Source organism: Mixophyes fleayi, chromosome 1 (genome assembly GCF_038048845.1).
Source record: "Mixophyes fleayi isolate aMixFle1 chromosome 1, aMixFle1.hap1, whole genome shotgun sequence".
NCBI lineage: Eukaryota > Metazoa > Chordata > Amphibia > Anura > Limnodynastidae > Mixophyes > Mixophyes fleayi.
This window is the reverse complement of record NC_134402.1, coordinates 107,127,224-107,145,425: the sequence shown is the minus strand read 5'-3', so window position 1 is coordinate 107,145,425 and position 18,202 is coordinate 107,127,224. Positions and strand designations below refer to the sequence as shown.

The following is an 18,202-nucleotide window of genomic DNA, read 5'->3' as shown; positions in this document are numbered from 1 at the left end:
AAGATATAGATCTGGTAATTTTACATGTCTTTATTTTGGAGGTATTTGGCAATATGTAGCATTAGAATTAATGAAACCCCCTGGATAATGGTAATGTGTTTATTTGATAAGGATAAAAAGGGGATCCTAATGCACAGTGGTATATGCCACTCAAAAATGTGGCATGGAAATTCCCACTTATGTAAGGTTACACGGCATCTGGTAAATGCCATCAGAATGGTTGTAACATTATATAAGGGCTAGGAAGGAAATCACACAATTTTATGTAAACATGGTTAATTAGAGTCAACAAAAAACACATGGTAATAATAATAGTGTTCGCTAATGGCAGACACAATTTTTTAAAAGTTTGTGTAAAACCTAGTTAAATATAAACCCTGGTAGGTGGTAGTTTTATTCACCAGGATCAAGGGGACAGATATAGATCATATAGTAGATTGAAACACAGGCAGTTAGTGAATGTGTTTACAATACACAACAGATTCCAAGCCATAAATGTCAACACTGTGAACTGATATGTTATTATTGGAATATATCACTAACCAGGACTCATGAAAAATAGAGAGTTGTGTAGGATCCATACTCCAACCTCCAGTCTTCCTGATAGTGACCTCACGCTTACTGTAGGAGTCTACATTGTTGAGATAACTACAATCTCCCCCTACTGCATTAAGAACCAAGAAACCCATCTCCCTCCTACTCACTGCAACTAACTGATGACTACTTGTTATCCAAGCAGTTACCAAGCACTTGCTTGTGGCGACTGTCTTGGGGAGCAACTGGCACGGTGTGAATTAAAAGAACATTAATTTACTGAGGCATTAACTATTTTTAGCGTAGACTCATTTAATAACTTTAACAGAAATTTAATGATCGAAGAAAATTTCTATTAATAAATTTACTGATAGTTGACAACCCTAACTCACATTCTGTGTAAAAGGTTGATTTCAGTCACAGAGAAACTAAAAATGGGTAATATACCCCGAATTACATCTTTCAGACTATTCAACCTTTGATAATGGAAAACAGTGTGCTGCATATCCTAGTCTAACATACAATTAAATATTATAGTAATACAGCTACTTACTTTCATCTATTTTACTTTTTTTTTTTTTTTTTTTTTTGCAAAATGTTGGAAGTATACCTTAAAAAAATATAGTGTATGCCTTACAGCGCTGGAGTCATGAGTTCAATTTCCCGACCATGGCCTTATATGTGTGGAGTTTGTATGTTCTCCCCGTGTTTGCGTTGGTTTCCTCCCACACTCCAAAAAACATACTGGAAGGTTATTTGGCTGCAAACAAATTGACCCTAGTCTGTGTCTGTCTGTCTGTATATGTGTGTGTTAGAGAATTTAGACTGTAAGCCCCAATGGGGCAGTGACTGATGTGAGTGAGTTCTCTGTACAGCGCTGTGGAATTAGTGGCGCTATATAAATAAATGGTGATGATGATGATTTATACAACCTCAACAGCATAGGATGGACTTTCTCAAAAATATGACAACATTCAATAAGTGGGAGATACATACATTTCTGAGTATATGTGACATGACATAAAGAAACAACATTATATATGTAACAGGACTGTGCACCATTGCGTACACAACTACAACATGCACAAACCAATGTAAAAACACAGCAATTACTTTTCCTACTTGCAAGAACAACATACCCACGTGGATGCACAAAGACAGCCACTTGCAGAAATGCACAGTAATATATTATTCTATATACTAACACCATAGTTGGCAATACCATGACAACATAAATGCTTTGTTCTTTTTAATGCTATATGTAAACTGGCAAGAGTTATTTAATATATACAGAATATACAGACATATAAGTAGTGTGCTGTGCAGTGAGCAACTTATGAACTAACACAGCTGTTCCCACTTCATAAAAAAGGATTCTGCATAAACATATATTTTTGTCATTGTTCGCTGGTACCTGAGTAAAGTGGCTGTTTTGAAAAATGAAATACAAACTGTGACACACTCTATAGACTGTGTCTGAGTCTATCTCTAATAAATACCCACTCTTGATGCGAGCATGCCTGAAAAGGAACTTCTGTACATGGCTGGTTATTGACTGAGGCTATGAAAATAGATTAAGGGAACAAATGGAGGAAGGATATAACAATTAGCAGAGAAAGCATCAGGTCACCTTTTAGGTCAAAGAGTAAATGGCAAAACAAAAATCTAGAGTGAGCTGTTCTTTAATTTAATTGTTTGAAAAAGTCAGCAAACTAAGCCAGGGTGACAGGATAACCATGATATAGGGCTGCTGCATTCCTGCTAAACCAAATAAGTATTGACCCAGAAAATGACTAGCTCCCTCAGCATAAGGTTGTAATACAAACATATGGATTATCTTTACACACCTAGCACGCTTTTAACCCATGTTTATACTAAAAGGCACCAGTCAGTCATTATGCACTTAGTAAAACATATCCTTTCAGTCTTGCAACAACTTACAACGATATTACTGTATAGACAGTTATCTGCTACTAAGTGAAACTTGCACAGTACAGTGACCAATAGGAAGCCATGAAACATCTGCTTCCATTAGTCATGCACTAGACTGATTAAATCTATTTGCTGATTGGCTGCTATGATTTACTGCACTGTGCTTGTTTGCTCCTTTATTAGTAAATAAAGGTATTTGCCTTTTTCAAGCAATATTAATTTAATTCAACATATTTGCCTATGACAATAGTTTCTCAAGTCATATTTAATAGTTATATCCTAATGCCTGAGCAATGGGTCTGTATTTGTACTGCAGGTAAAACATATTTTATCAGTTTTTTATCAAGCCTCACTAGGAGTCAGCTGACCGGTCATAATCGCAGTTGGGGGCCTTCATGACCTGTCGGTTACCGATGTGTGAGGTGGGTAAGCAGATTCTTGTATCTCAAATAGGATAGGGGGATTTGCCCAGAGCAAGTAAGGGGGTGTATCATGTGAGTAGGAGGTGGAAGAGGGTAGGAGAGTGAAGGGAATTAGTTGGAGGTGTGCAGTGCCGGCCCCACAGGGATGGTTATAGAAATAAAAGCAAGAAATGCATTAGTCTCCTCCTCTTTCCAGAAGAACGCGTGGAGGGAACCCCACCCAGATCAGTTCAGAAAGAGGTAGAAGTTGTTTTCACTGCCTATGTCAGGCATGTCACACTCAAAACCCCAATAGGGCTAAATAATCAAGAAAAACAAAAAGTCTCATGCAATTTTGTAAAGTTTATTATTAAAGACAAAAGAAAAAAAAAGTTTAATGTTTTTTTCCCAATGTTTTACACTGTGCCCTCCATGCTGATTTTGCTCCCCTTTGTTACGGCAATAGAGTCTACGGACTAGCTGTAGCAGGAGTGTAGTGGAAACTGGGGGGCTGGATGAATGTCTTGCTTATAGAGCTTGCTTGTAGGTATAAAGAAGGTGAATCCACACGAGGAATAACAAACCAAGGTATTTATTTCAGTGGTAGAATGAAGCTGAATTCTCACAATTGGTTAATAGTTGATATTCAGATAACAGATGAAGCTGAATTTACTCAAATGGTTAATGTTGCAGTTCATATAATGGCAGCTAAAGAAGTTGAACTCACTGACATGTCCATAACATAACCCCAGGTTGAGGCTAAATACACTCAGAGGTAACGATGAAGATCTATACACAGCGGGATGAGAAGCAGTAATCAGGAGGAGGCTGAATACACACAAAGGGTAGAGCTCTGTATACAGCAGATAGTCTGGTGCAGCCAAAGCAGCAACTTGTAGATCTGGAACTAGGAAGTGTTGCACTGGCAACTTGATGAGTGTAGGAGGGGTCTCTTATAGTCTGCAGAGGAAGCCAATTGGGGAATGGGATCAGGTGTTCAGACTCAGCAGGAAGTTTAGCAAATGTCTCACCTAAGATGGCAGCCTCCAGTGCTGCAGACAGAAGTTACGCTTGTCCCAGGATAACATGCTGCATACAACCAGGAGAAAGATGTACGGTAATATGGTACCGCCGAGTGGTGTAAACAGGACTACGACCCCAATTCATGACACCCTTCATCTGTCTCCCTCTATATCACACAGTACCCTCCATGCTGCTTTTGCTCCCCTTCACTTATTATTTCTAGTACCTCCTTTCTCCTCTTCTGTTTTCTTTTCTTCTGTTTTCTTCTCTTCTTCTAGTGGCTCCTTTCTGTGCGCTCCTCACTGCAAATGTTGGGCATGATAATATCATGCCCAACATTGAGTGCAAAGGGAGGAGGGCTCCGGCCGCCGCTGTGTCAGATAAGTAATTTTTTTTTCTAGTCTGTGAGTTTGACACGTCTGGCCTGTGTATATTTGTAAAGTGCTGTGATGATGTATAATTATTAAAAAAAGGGACAATTAAGAAAAATAAATATGTATATACCCATTTAAATAAAAAAAAAAAAATGTAATGACGAGAAGTTTTTATCATACGACAAAAACAAGAAAAAAGTTGACAAAACTTTATGTTGGAGATTTTGCTTGATGTTTGTCACAGCCTGTGTTGCATTTAAGGGGATGGGGATTATTGGTTGCCCCTGGATAAAGTTGGACTGTACATTTATATTTGGGAGAAACCCCAGGTCGCTGGTCCCGGAGGGGGGTCCTCGGATGATGGTTTATTGATTATAACCACATTTTGGACTGTCATTAGTACATAGTGACAGCTGACTGGGGACTGTAAATGCGGCCCTTGGATTTTAGATGATCTGGCATGGTATACGTGGCCACTTATACAAGCATTTTTAACAAAAGGCTGTGGCCTTATTCTCTCCATCGTTTGGTGCTGTGTCTATTACTGAATGAGTGATTAATGATTGACTGCAGGACAGAGGGGCAGATAGTGTCCCTGTCTCAGGTCATGTTGCCAGTGGCTACAGCTAATGCATCTGTGCAATGTAAAGTGCACTGGGCTAAGAGTATAGATCACAGTAGAAACTTGACCCTGTATGAGCCCGAGTTTCTGTTCACACATACATTGAACTAGAGAATTTTTTTAATGAATGTCAGGTTTACTGCTTTAGCAATTTAGCTGTGCAGCCCATATGAACAGCACCTGGGTGAATGCAGCTATCTGAACTAATGCAGTGCTGAGAAAACAAAAGTCAAATGCTGTATTTTATTTAGGAAACAATGAAAACAAATGTATGGAGAAGAATAGGTTGGATCAGTCTTAACAAATGCAAGTAAGAATGTTGGGATAAATATCTGGGACATCACGGTAGGGTAAAGACAAGGGTCTTGCAGATAGGAGACTATATTCGTATTTTAAAAAGACCATCTAATCATTTGTGCACGGAGTGGCGCTCAATTTTCCAGCCAATTAAAGCAGTGTTCAGATAAGCTTTAGAAGCGATAGTATTCAATGGTAAATGCACATTTCATGTCACACAAGAATGCTCTTGCTGTAAAATGCTGCATGCACCAGTGCATATGAGTCAATGCAGGTCATCAGTTGTGCCAATCATAAAGTACTATGCAGACTGCCTGAAACATATCAGACGATCTGACGGCTTCCCCTATGCTGCTGCATAGTTGAGTAATGCCTTTATTGACGTCTGGTGTACGGGATTTCCCTGAGTGTAAGCTAGGGTTTCCTACACATATGTAGCACAAAGAATGGGAGGAGCACGACCCAATGTGATCAATTATGGTAAGGTGATCACATGAGGCTTATAATAACAAGGCATCTAAAAACACTGACAAAATAATTTGAAAAAAAATATTTGTATGCAGGCAGCAGTGAAAGAAAAATATTTCTTCCTTCTTTAGAGAAAGTGAAACATTATGGCAGATTCATATGTAAAAGAATAATATATTGTAATAAATATTTAAAATTAAATACGCCACAATGTCTCTATTTACAGCAATGCTCAAAATAGATTATTTTAAAAAATGATTGACCTTCCATTCTGCATATAACCCATGACAGGTCTCTAAATTAAAGATCCAAATAATCATCATCATTTATTTATATAGCGTTACTAATTCCGCAGCGCTGTACAAAGAACTCATTCACATCAGTCCCTGCCCCATTGGAGCTTACAGTCTTAATTCCCTAATATAGACACACACTCACACAGACAGACAGACAGAGAGGGAGAGACTAGGGTCAATTTTGATAGCAGCCAATTAACCTACCAGTATGTTTTTGGAGTGTGGGAGGAAACCGGAGCACCCGGAGGAAACCCACGCAAACACAGGGAGAACATACAAACTCCACACAGATAAGGCCATGGTCGGGAATCGAACTCATGACCCCAGTGCTGTGAGGCAGAAGTGCTAACCACTAGGCCACTGTGCTGCTTCCAGTGATCGATAAGAGTGGATGAATGACTAAGTCCTGTTTGACATCAAAACATGTTCCATACCTTGGAATCTAAAGCTAGTTACTCAACTGCAAATCTATCAAGTGCTTCTAACTATTTGGGCATTACTTAACCAGGTAAGCAATGTGATACCTGCTATTAGAATCTGGAAAATAGAATATCAGACTTTTTTGGACTAATCTGTATACATTAAAACTGTGTTTTTGGCCTGGTCCAGCTTGACCATGAGAATGAATCTGTGGAGCACTGATGGAGAAAAGAAGGTATAAGAACCCTAGTAAGTCTAAGTTTTTACACCTTACAAATTCTTGAGTCCAAATTCTTATCACACAACTGATGGAACTTCACAGCAATACTAGAGTGAGGGAGAGAGGGTTGTGTACATCTAGCGGTTATTCCATGGAGCGCTGGAATACAGTTGGTGAGCTATTCAACAGAATAAGTACCTTGAATCTGCCCCGCCTCATTCTGTTGTCCAACTACATATCTTCCAACATTTAAATGGGGACAAAATAAGTTCTACCCCCATTACACCCAAACGGAAAATTTGATTAAAACTCCACCCACTTTTATTAAACCCCATCCATTTTGTGGCCATCAAGTCGGGATGTCCGGCCCAAATCTGGGCAGTTTAGTGGTATGTCCAACTGGAATACCACTACTTGGACTCTTCATTTGACTGTACACTTGTTTATAGACTGGATACTCTGAGAGTCACTCAAAGCGTTAATACATTTATTTAATTTTTGAGTTTTGTCTAAAACCAAGTGCCTCTCACTGTTTTAGTGCACTTGGTGATAGTAAAGCCTCTCCAAGTGGAGAAGGTCTTGTAAGCTTTGGATAAACCAAATACCATTGATAAATAAGCTTGCACATGCATATTAAGCACATCATTTAGGTCTTTAAATGACCAAAACTCTGGACAAAGAATAGTGTTTAAGAATCATCAGTCTGAAGCATTGTGGTTTAAGATATACGTTTTATGCCTTCACATTTAAGATTTATATTCTTGAAGAGACAAAACATTGCTTATTACACAAGAACTAATTTTTTTCTTGTTACTTCATAGGACCTTGGTGCAAGGAGTCAAAAGGTGGCATTTCAAAAGAAATAAAATGTACCAGTGGAAGGCAAAATCCCCACAATACCACCCTTAACACTTACTGATTTTTAGTAATTGGTAACTGCAGATAAATCTGCCCAAAATAGAGGAAACTTTGCACACAACTGATCATATTTTGGAGAGGAAAATATTCCCGGAAGGACCAGATATAACAGAGGTATGGTTTGATTAATTACAGGAGAAATACTTTTAAGACTGACCCACAGACTCAGGGAAATCAACTCTGTCTACCAAAGGACACATTAAATATCAATATCTTAGTATGAGCAACAAAATTTGGAAGCTCTGAAGTTATTGACAGGCAGTCAGGACAGCTGATGTTGATAGGTGCATCCTTTTTACACTCGTATTAAGATGGATTATTTGCTTTGGGCTGAAATAGGTGCTAATACCAAATTCTGATTTTCATTTTTTTTTTACATTAATTATAATAGACTTGACAAATTCACAAATGTATTACCTTGTTTTGATGTATTAGTCTTTGAACTGTGTTACAATTTCTATTTAAAGCAGTTTAAAGTAATGATGTGACATTAATAAATGATACATATAGGTGAGCTTACCAGTGTTTGTATGATACGGAAGTGTTAGGAGTATTTGTTAGTTAGATGTTGGATAACAGGGGATGAATGTAAAATATCCTGTGGGTAAAAGATACAAAAAAATGACTCATGGGGGGATTCAATTTGAAAAAAATATGCCTGATGCGTCTCCAGAACAGCTGAGGAAACACTTCGCCCATAGTTTTTTAGTGAAATCTCTGCTGATTTTTGCTCATGGCCCATAGAGGTGCGAGCAAAAATCAGCGTATATTTTTACTGTACTAAATGGTAAAAATGCGGCTAATTGAACCTCCCCACGGAGCGTGAGACTTACTACACACTGTGGAATATCAATTTATAAAGTGAATACTGTAATCATGATCAACTGCCTAGATAGGAGACAATCTAATCTAATCTAATATATATATATCCAAGACTAGGATTTAGCAATTAATAACTTTACATCTACACAAATCATTATTGCTAAAAACGACGGGACCTAGATATCCACCAAAAAATGTAAAGCTTAAAAAGAGATTTTGGAGAACTTACAAATGTCATGCAATAAAGTTACAATGAAGGATTAATTTTTTTTTAAATTAGTAGACGTCTGGTCTTTGTATTATTATTGTACAAAATAAAAAGAAACAGCCCTCAAACCATAGATCTAAGCTAAATAACAGAGGTAATTAGATACATATTTAGATACATATTAGGATGTCACTAATATGCAGGAGTACACATATACAAATTTTGTTAACATTAAGTTCATCTGGTCATTTGAATTGGATAAATTGCCCATTAATGTACCCAACAATACTATATCATTACACCAAAATGTATGTTGTTACCAATTTGCCGTTTTTAATGTATTTTTATTATGTCTTCTGCTGCCACTATTCATATGCTAAGGTTGAATATTCACCACAAAGAACCACTTGGAATGTCTATGTGAGATAAAACACCATTGTCCAATCATTATCCAGCTAGTACTATATATATGTGAGTCATGAGATCACGTACAAACAGCACCAGCCTTGAGAAAGGCTCTGTCATGTGACGAAACGCGTCGGCCAACCACATCACACCCAGAACTAGCTATGTGCGTTCCAAGCTGGAATGCACGCCAGTGTGTTACTGTTACCGACACAAGCAACTTCACCACTCGTAGAAGGTGGATTTCCTTCTTCCTTATGGTCCCCAAACAAATGGTACCTGTAAACATGGAGCTACATTGAGACTTCAGGAAGACAATAATTGCAAGTATTTGGATTTTTAAGAACTCTTTTGGACACTATTAGACTTATTTCATTATTTGGAACTGGAACAGATTACCCTTCCTTTTGGAATATAGTGGACTTTTCCCAGTCACCTTTGGGACATATTAACATCCTCTTTGTATCCTGGACATTGGTGTATGAGCATACATGTAGAGTTTTTGATGAATGTAATAAATGTAACTTATTTTATCATATTCACATACTGTCATTAACTCTTCATACTCCACTTCTGTTATTTACACTTTAGATCTATGGTTTTAGCACTGTTTCTTTTTAATTTGTACTGTGCGCTAGGAAGTGCACTCTCCTATATTCTAGCTGCCGATCCATAGTAGTCATTCCCATGGTCGAGCATTATACCTGCTGTGCGCATTCTACAGCCTCTAATGTGCTATGAATTGTTGTCTGTGCATTGTACACTGCTGCAAATTTTCATGTACGGTGCTGCGGACCTGTAGTGGCACATTATAGATAAAAGAGAATAATAATAAAACAATAATAGTCAGCATAGTACCAAAATCCCCCTCATTATCAGAACCAATGGATGGCGTACATTCATGTGAATGTAAGAAAAAGTGCAATCTACCCTATATGCAGCTTTTCAGCCTGCAGTTTTGAAAAGGTTAAAGGCAGTGTATAGAAAGGTCTTAAACTCTCTTACACATGAAAAAAGTGAAGGTGAGAATATAGAAAGCTCAGTAACATGATGCCCTCTTTTCTTTGTGCGAACAACAGCAATTTCTCCATCCTGTGATTTAAAGAACAAATTGCCTTGACGTTGAAATGCTGAATAGGGAAAATTGGAGAAGGTTTTTGGTGTGGAAACAAAAGAATTGTTCACACCAACTGAAACTGTATCAACCATTTTCCACGCCGAGGTAAAAATCAAAAAGAGAAGCTGACGCTTCTGGGTTCTTTACTACTGAGCATGTGCGAGACTTCAGTAGTCTGGTGTGATCTGTACTATTATGGTGCAGCCGTAATCCCTCCTCTGCCTGTACCTGCCTAAGCTTGTATTTTGTGGCATTCAAATCTCATTTTTTTATTTTTACATAATGCTATGATTCTTCTTTCAGCAGTATATTTTTTCTAGACACATTTCCGATGTGTTGTGTAGTACACACAAAACACAATACTTTAGACAAACAAAAGAAAACCTAATTTCACATACAAGATAAGTACACACGTTTACATTACCATCCAAACGTTGAATCTAAGTGAGAAAAATATTACAGATACATCCCTCAACCCCTGTGACTTTATATTATGTTGCTAGGCAACAAAGCTTATAGGTCAGGTGCGGGGACCTTTAGTAAGTCACCATGAAATGGCTGGGCCTTTTGCATAAATGAAACACATTTGCATGTGTCTCCTGGCATATCAGTATTTCAATAGATTACTCACTGTGCAATCTGATGTATGAAGTTCATTCTGACAGCTGGCTGTGACCTTTTGTATTCCCCTATTGTACAGATTCTGAAGACCAATGTGATTTCATTTTCTTACTTGTGGTTTACTGTATCTCAGATTCATGGTGACAATCGCTCTTACATACATATAAGGCTAGCTAACCAAATAGTCATATGTGAGTAACATTTTAAATATCTAAAAAGCAAAATAAAAAAAACCCTTTTTTACATGACATTTCTTTGCAAGCTGGCACAAAACAGACCTACTTGCTTGTGTCTATTTTTAAATAGGATGGTCAAATTATATTTTACATTCATGTTTGCCATAATGCAATCTAGCTGTTACACACTATGGAAATATTACACAACTTCAAAATATACTACAATATTCCCGTCCCCTCCAGTACCTATGGGTAGGGCTGCCACCTTTTGCCCTTGTGAGAAACAGGATACAGCTAATAAAAAAAATCAAATGCTAAACACAATGGCCCTGATTTAAGTACAAATGCAACTTGCATGCAACCAGCAGTTTAAAATAAGAGCACAGAACTTGTGCATAGTTCCGACCGTATACAAATCAAAGTGTATCTCAAGATGCGTTTTGATTTGAATCTTGGTGTAAGTACGCTCTGCCGAAATGTTACTTGCCATATGTAGACAGACAGAACAGACCGCAGTACATGCACAAGCGTATATATGCAATGTAAGAAACGCATACAAAAAAAAAAATTAACAACTTGGTATAAACATTAATACAAATATGGATTGTTATTATATATATATGTTTTACATTAAATACATAAATCAAGGTGCGTTTAATATGTACTGTACATATAATGCATTTTTATGGTCTATTTTACTTGCATATACAGGCAAGCCATGGTGTCAGTCATCACTATTAGTTGGTATTTACACGTGCCCTGACGCTAGTGCAGATGTTAAGGCTGAAATCAGCTGCATCTGTGCCCGCTGCACGTCTTTACTGTACTTTGACAACGTTATTCCGCCCTCCCCCCCTCTCCTCCATTCCACAATTGCATTTCTTATTGTATGTTCCGTTTCTGAGCACGCACAGAGCTGTTTCATGTAACATAGGCTGCGCAAACGGGCGTACTTCCGAACAATATATCTGTGTGGTATTCAACTATTGATTGATCTCCAGTTATTCCAAATGGCCTAAATTAATTCTCTATCAGATCATTTGCTAAGCTTTATTCCTTGATGTTCGCTAAATTAAGATAACAGATATCATGTGGAGGTAACTGATGTTATGTATTTGCATTTAAGATTCCCATTGTTCTCTTTTCTCATTAATCCGTCTGTGGAAAAGAGCCCTCATATCAAGATAATCCCACCTATATTGGGACAGTTGGGAGACATGCTTTAATTCAAGACAGGCTCAAGGTACAACATTGCTTACACAAAAATTATCTGCATGTTGTCTGAAGGAAACATTTCCTACAAATTCAGCACAAAAGTCAACATCTGAAGTATGCAAAACAATAGTTAGATAACAAACAATTCTTGGATAAGTCAGAAACCTTTTGGAATAAAATGCTGTGGACTGATGAAACAAAAATGTAACTTTGTCCACAACCACAAAATATATAGTTGGAGAAAAGAACACATTCTCATCTGCTAAGTGTAGGGGTGGATCTATTATGCACTGGGGTTGTGTTGCAGCCATCGACATAGGAAATATTTTTCAGGTAGAAGGAAGAATGGATTCAACGCAAAAATCCTAGAACCCATTGTCCCAGAGTCAGTAAAATAACTGAAGCTGAAAAGAGGTTAGATGTTTCAGCAATAATACACGTAAGCTAGAAGTTCTGCAAGGAAGAGTAGGAATAAAGTCCAAGTATAGAAAGACTCTTAGGGGTATATTTACTAAACTGCGGGTTTGAAAAAGTGGAGATGTTGCCTATAGCAACCAATCAGATTCTAGCTGTTATTTTGAAGAATGCACTAAATAAATGACAGCTAGAATCTGATTGGTTGCTATAGGCAACATCTCCACTTTTTCAAACCCACAGTTTAGTAAATCTAGCACTTAGATTGGTACAAGAAGCCTTTGGAACCTGTTATTTTAGCCAAGAGAGGAGACACAAACTACTGACTGCCAAAATTTTGCACATGCCACGCTGTATCATAACTTACTGAAGTTCACCCAAAAGTACATTGTAACTTTTATGTGAAGTTTTATTACAGTAATTTGTTTTCTATTATTCTTATGTAAGTTCTTCTCCAATCAGCTTAAGAAAATAATTCAAGATAACCTGGCAATGGGTTCTATACAGGCTTTTTTATTTGCTTATTGCATAGTGCCTTGTGCTTTTTCTATTACACATTAATTGTCAAAAGTGGCTGCAAACAGACATCACTTAGCTGAAAGTGATTACAATGAGAGCTAGGACAGGTGGTGGTAAATAAGCATACAAAATAATAAACCCTGGCTTTAAAAGTGTTAAATTGAGAGGAAATCTTATATGTCACTACACCAAACAAATACTATATTATTACATCGAGGTTAGTTTTGCATGTTCAATGCCTACCAAAGTAGCTTTTTCTGCAGAAAATGTCAAATGATTAAGGGCAGTATCTAATCATAGTTTATCATCTAGACAGTTACTTCCTTTTCTTTGACTTGTTTTATTTTCTTTTTGTGCTCCGTTTCAAAATGTGATCTTTACAACCACTGAATCCTCTCTCCCATCTGCATCCAAAGGTCAAAAGCGCCACACTCTCTAAGGAGCAAGGATCAAGGGACATGAGAACACAAAGCTCTTCCAGGAACACAGTGTAAGGCATTAAAGAAAATGCAGAAAGCAATATACTGTAATATTTTCAACTACAAGTCATTTAGCTATGACATTTAGCAAAAATGCAACTTGTATTTTCCAATAGCCAATTACCATCCTTTTAGGCGCACTGACAATCTCTGGAGGCCTTTAATGGTATTTTGTAATCATCAAAGGAACAAAAAAAAAAAGCTCAATTTTAGAAAACACCAAAATAGTTTTATTTTAAATCTAAAAGTGCAAATTCATTACTACTCTGCTGCTCTGCCGACTTAACACTGCCAACTCATAATTTTAGTAATTTGCTAGAATACAATTTGTCAAAGGGTAAATGTAACAGATATAGGGGCATATTATATAGCTGCACACTGATCTAGATTTGAGGAGAGAAAGACTATCATTCACAGTATGGTAGCTTTCATAATTGCGTACCAGTAACTTAACAAAGTTTTAGTGAACCGTTGCTAGCTAGCCTTTGTCTCCTGACAATCATGTGGTTAAAGCAGCAGAACGGTTATTACATTTTATGATGACCGATTTGGTGTATAACCTCTCTACAAGCTTTTACATTTTATATTTATACATTATTCTTTATTTAAGCACTGCAACAATGTGCACTGTCTTCCAGACTGTGAGGGAGATCATTAGAGAAAAAGGTCATTATTCTTGTTCAAAAGAAAACTTGAAACAAAAGGAATCAGATTGCTGCAGCGAATGAATATAAATAAATATTATATTTATGTATTATATATCAGAACAATGATGTAAGCAAAAAAAGGTGAGAAATTGTCCTAGTTACCTAATGTCTTGCAAGAAAATAAAGCAACAGTGTCAGCAAAGGTGAATTGCTTATATCATAGTCACTGCGTCATTTAATTTCGACTGTATTTGTAAAACACAATTTTCAATAATCTCTAGGACATTTTGGTAAACTGGTGCAGAGTTGGATTCTTTCTGACCACTTGAAAAAAGCCCTGAATGTTAGCTATTGTTCAAAGAGTATGCAGGGCTGGAGAAATCTCAGTATACAGTGGCCAACTACTCACAGGACATACATGTGTACAGCTCAATGCTAAGGAGTTCAATTAAAGCCATTCCTGCAATGGGAATCTACCTTCCAAATTCTATACCTTTATGTAAAGCTCTAGTCTAAAAAAGCTAAGAAGTCAATGCCCATGTGTAAGCAGGGTCATGCCTAAAAGAGGTACGGCAAAAACTTACCCAAGATATACTTTGATGACGAGGAATCGGAAGCATTAGGCTCTGACTTTCTAAATAGCTGAAACCTGACCATCACTAGATCCATGTGCCATCCAGTGTTTCCTATGTGTGCCTTTGACTGGGTTGCCCATTGTAAAATGGCCACCAGGGACTGGGCTCTGTATTTTACACTGACCATAAAGCAAACTACACCCTAAAGCAAATTAAGTCACACCCATGTTTACAGCATCACACTGTATTACTTCAGCCACTAAATTAACAAACTTGTATGGTTAGCGAGCCTGTGATAATCATTGTGGTAATCCTTCACTGCTGGCTTGTATAGATCTCAAATGTCATACAGGAAAACATTCAACCCTCCAAAATGTTTAACATTTTCTTGACGCAGATTATGAATTAAAAACAGATTAAAGTAGGATTTGTTGGCACTGATCCACACACCGGTCAACAATCTTCAAGCCATTGTGCAAAAAAGACCTTAATGGGAGGTGTGCAAGAAAGAAATTCAGGTTGATAAAAATCCCATATCCTTTGCACCATGCCACCTAGAAGATACTGTGTTTTGTAGTCTAATGAGACGAAACTGTAACTTTTTGTCATGAATGCTAACATATCAGACACCAAACAATAATCACGTAACACCATCCCCACTGTGAAATATGCCAGTGATAGCATTACGTTATCACATACATTTCAATCTCTGAGACTGGCAATCTTGTCAGGATTGATAAATGGTGCAAAAGGTGGTTCAACTAAGTATAGACAAAGGTGAAATGATATTTAAAGTTAAATTAAGCATATCTTAAAAATGTTAAAATTATTTATTACTTTATGGTTTACTATTATATTTTGTTTTGGGGATGTTGGGGGAGGGGCGGAGGGCTCTGTGAAGCTTTATGTGCGACACACAAATCCCATTCTTAAATTCCAAAAGGAGAGAAAAGTGTGAAACAGGGAAGGGGGCTGACAACTTTTTGAATGCACTGCGTTATATAAAATATGCATATAAACGACACTAAAGAGCTTATTTAGGATACTATCTTTGTAATAAAGTAATAGTAGTAAAAGCCATACATGTGTGATATTGTGGCATGATTCACAGTACTAGAACATGTAGTGCGATCAGGTGTCTGAGCCAATTCAAGTTGCTATTGAACATTAGTACAATTTCTGAGATGCCAGCACATTGTCCAAGGCTATTTACTGGTCTGCATAGATTTCATCTATGTAAAATGAGAGTCTACTGATGATAATATTACAGTCTGCACAAGCATTTAAGATCGTTAACTTAGGAACATACATTTCCACACACTGCTGTGAGGCAGCTTGTAGGAGTGTGAAAGCACCCATATTACATACAACAATCGTAAACCAATTACCAGTCCTGCTGCCTGGCTCTAGGCTCCCTGTTAGCATTTCAAACACAAGGCATTTTCTTAGGTTACCTTATGCATAATCCATTCATAGTGCAACACACAGCTACCTTATATATCGATTTAGAACACTTTCACTATGGAAGTTATTGCATTGGTTTTTAAAGCATCTCGTATCAATACAGACTTGCTTTTTCCCCCTGACTTTTCTGCTTGCTTCAGTTTTAATTTGTTAGAACACAAATTAAACACATATAAAACACATTATTTTTATGTACACATTTGATAAGTATTTAGTTGTGTTTACAAGTGCTTTCAAAATGCATTTTTAAACATGTGTCTGTGACAAAGCAGGAAGCTATTTTGTTCAAGCCAAACACATGTTAAAATGCATATGTGTACACTTCTTAACTGCATCTCATTGCATTTACAATGTGCTCCCATTCAGATGAGTGACAGCTTTCAATTGTGTTAATGTGCCTCACACGCAATGCAACAGAAAAAGAAGCATTCAAATAAATTGTAATGCAGTATAATGCAATTTAAAGTAAATATGTAGGTTCTCTGTTAGTACATTGGTCTTTATTTTCACATCCATTTACATGCACTTAACTTGCACCAAACCTTATTGTAAAATTTAAAACCATTTTTGCTTGTTTTAATTGCTGATAAAGGAGATGTCACCCGTTATCAAGTGTATACTTAGTGCAACACAGTATTGTAGCAATGATATGATATACAATAGTGCATACTTGCCTACTTTCACTAGGCGACGTCCGGGAGAGGGGCTTGACTAATGGGCTGGAGGGGGCGGGGAGTCTCGAAACCCCACGAGGTGGGGGCAAAATATTTGCACTTTCCAGGTTTTACTGTAAATATGTAATTGTTTTACCCAGGAAAAGGGGGGGGGGTCACTATTGAAAGCAGACACTATTTGTCCAGTCCTTTTTGGGTACTTACAAGCCCCTAAAGATTTTACTTTGATAGGAGAGCTCTAATTTCAAAATGTCCATCAAAATTTACTGTAGAAGTGAAATTCCAAGCCCAGGTGATTGTAATTGGCAGCTGATAGGACACAAGTGTGAGTAGCACGGTGGCTAAGTGGTTAGCACTTCTGCCTCACAACACTGGGGTCACGAGTTCAATTCCCGACCATGACCTTATCTGTGTGGAGTTTGTATGTTCTCCCTGTGTTTGCGTGGGTTTCCTCCGGGTGCTCCGGTTTCCTCCCACACTCCAAAAACATATTAGTAGGTTGAATTGGCTGCTATCAAAATTGACCAAAGTCTCTCTCTGTCTGTCTGTGTGTCTATATTAGGGAATTTAGACTGTAAGCTCCAATGGGGCAGGGACTGATGTGAATGAGTTCTCTGTACAGCGCTGCGGAATCAGTGGCGCTATATAAATAGATGGTGATGATGATGATGACGACATGAGTCTTCATAGAAGCACCTAAGCTGGAGAACATGTATGCATAACTAATAGGATGCCGATGGCTATTCCTACCTAAATGATATCCTTAGCTTGCCTGGTCCTGCTATTGCCATTGTAAGCATTATGCTGGGTACACTGCTCACTTGGTATATAGATGGTGAGGATTTCACCACTGACTTACACACATATTAACAATAGCACATACCTAATCAGGAAGTCAGAATGAAGGAGGAGGATACTTAGTGTGGGCAGGTATTGGACCAGTTTGAGCCTTAGATGGCATCAGCACCAAGGTATACTGAGAATAGAGCCAGCCACAGCCAACAGACTGAAGGGGGCCGAGCCCCACCCCCCTTCTCAAATGTTACTATGGGGCCTGGCGATAGTATGTTAAGCCCCTGGTATATCCTATATATATAATACACTAATCCAATCTGTGCAATTAGCTAGACCAGCAGCTCTAAGGATTTGTAGTTTAAACAATTAAGGAGTAGTAGGTAATAAATATGTAATAATGTACTGTTGAACATCTGAACTATCTATGTATCTGCACACTTCAGTATGTGCGTTTGACAAATTTTATGGGCAGACCCACTGCCTGGATTACATTATACAGACGGTGGGGCCGCCCACTGTCGCTTTAAAGGCGCCCTTTGCACTGTGTCTATTAGAAATTACGTGAT

General features: G+C 37.7%; 1 protein-coding gene across 1 annotated transcript in view; it reads right to left on the bottom strand.

Moving 5' to 3' along the window:
* Positions 1 to 18,202, bottom strand: part of ZNF827 (zinc finger protein 827) — a 167,526-nt gene that overhangs the window by 64,950 nt on the left and 84,374 nt on the right. The window lies entirely within an intron of this gene.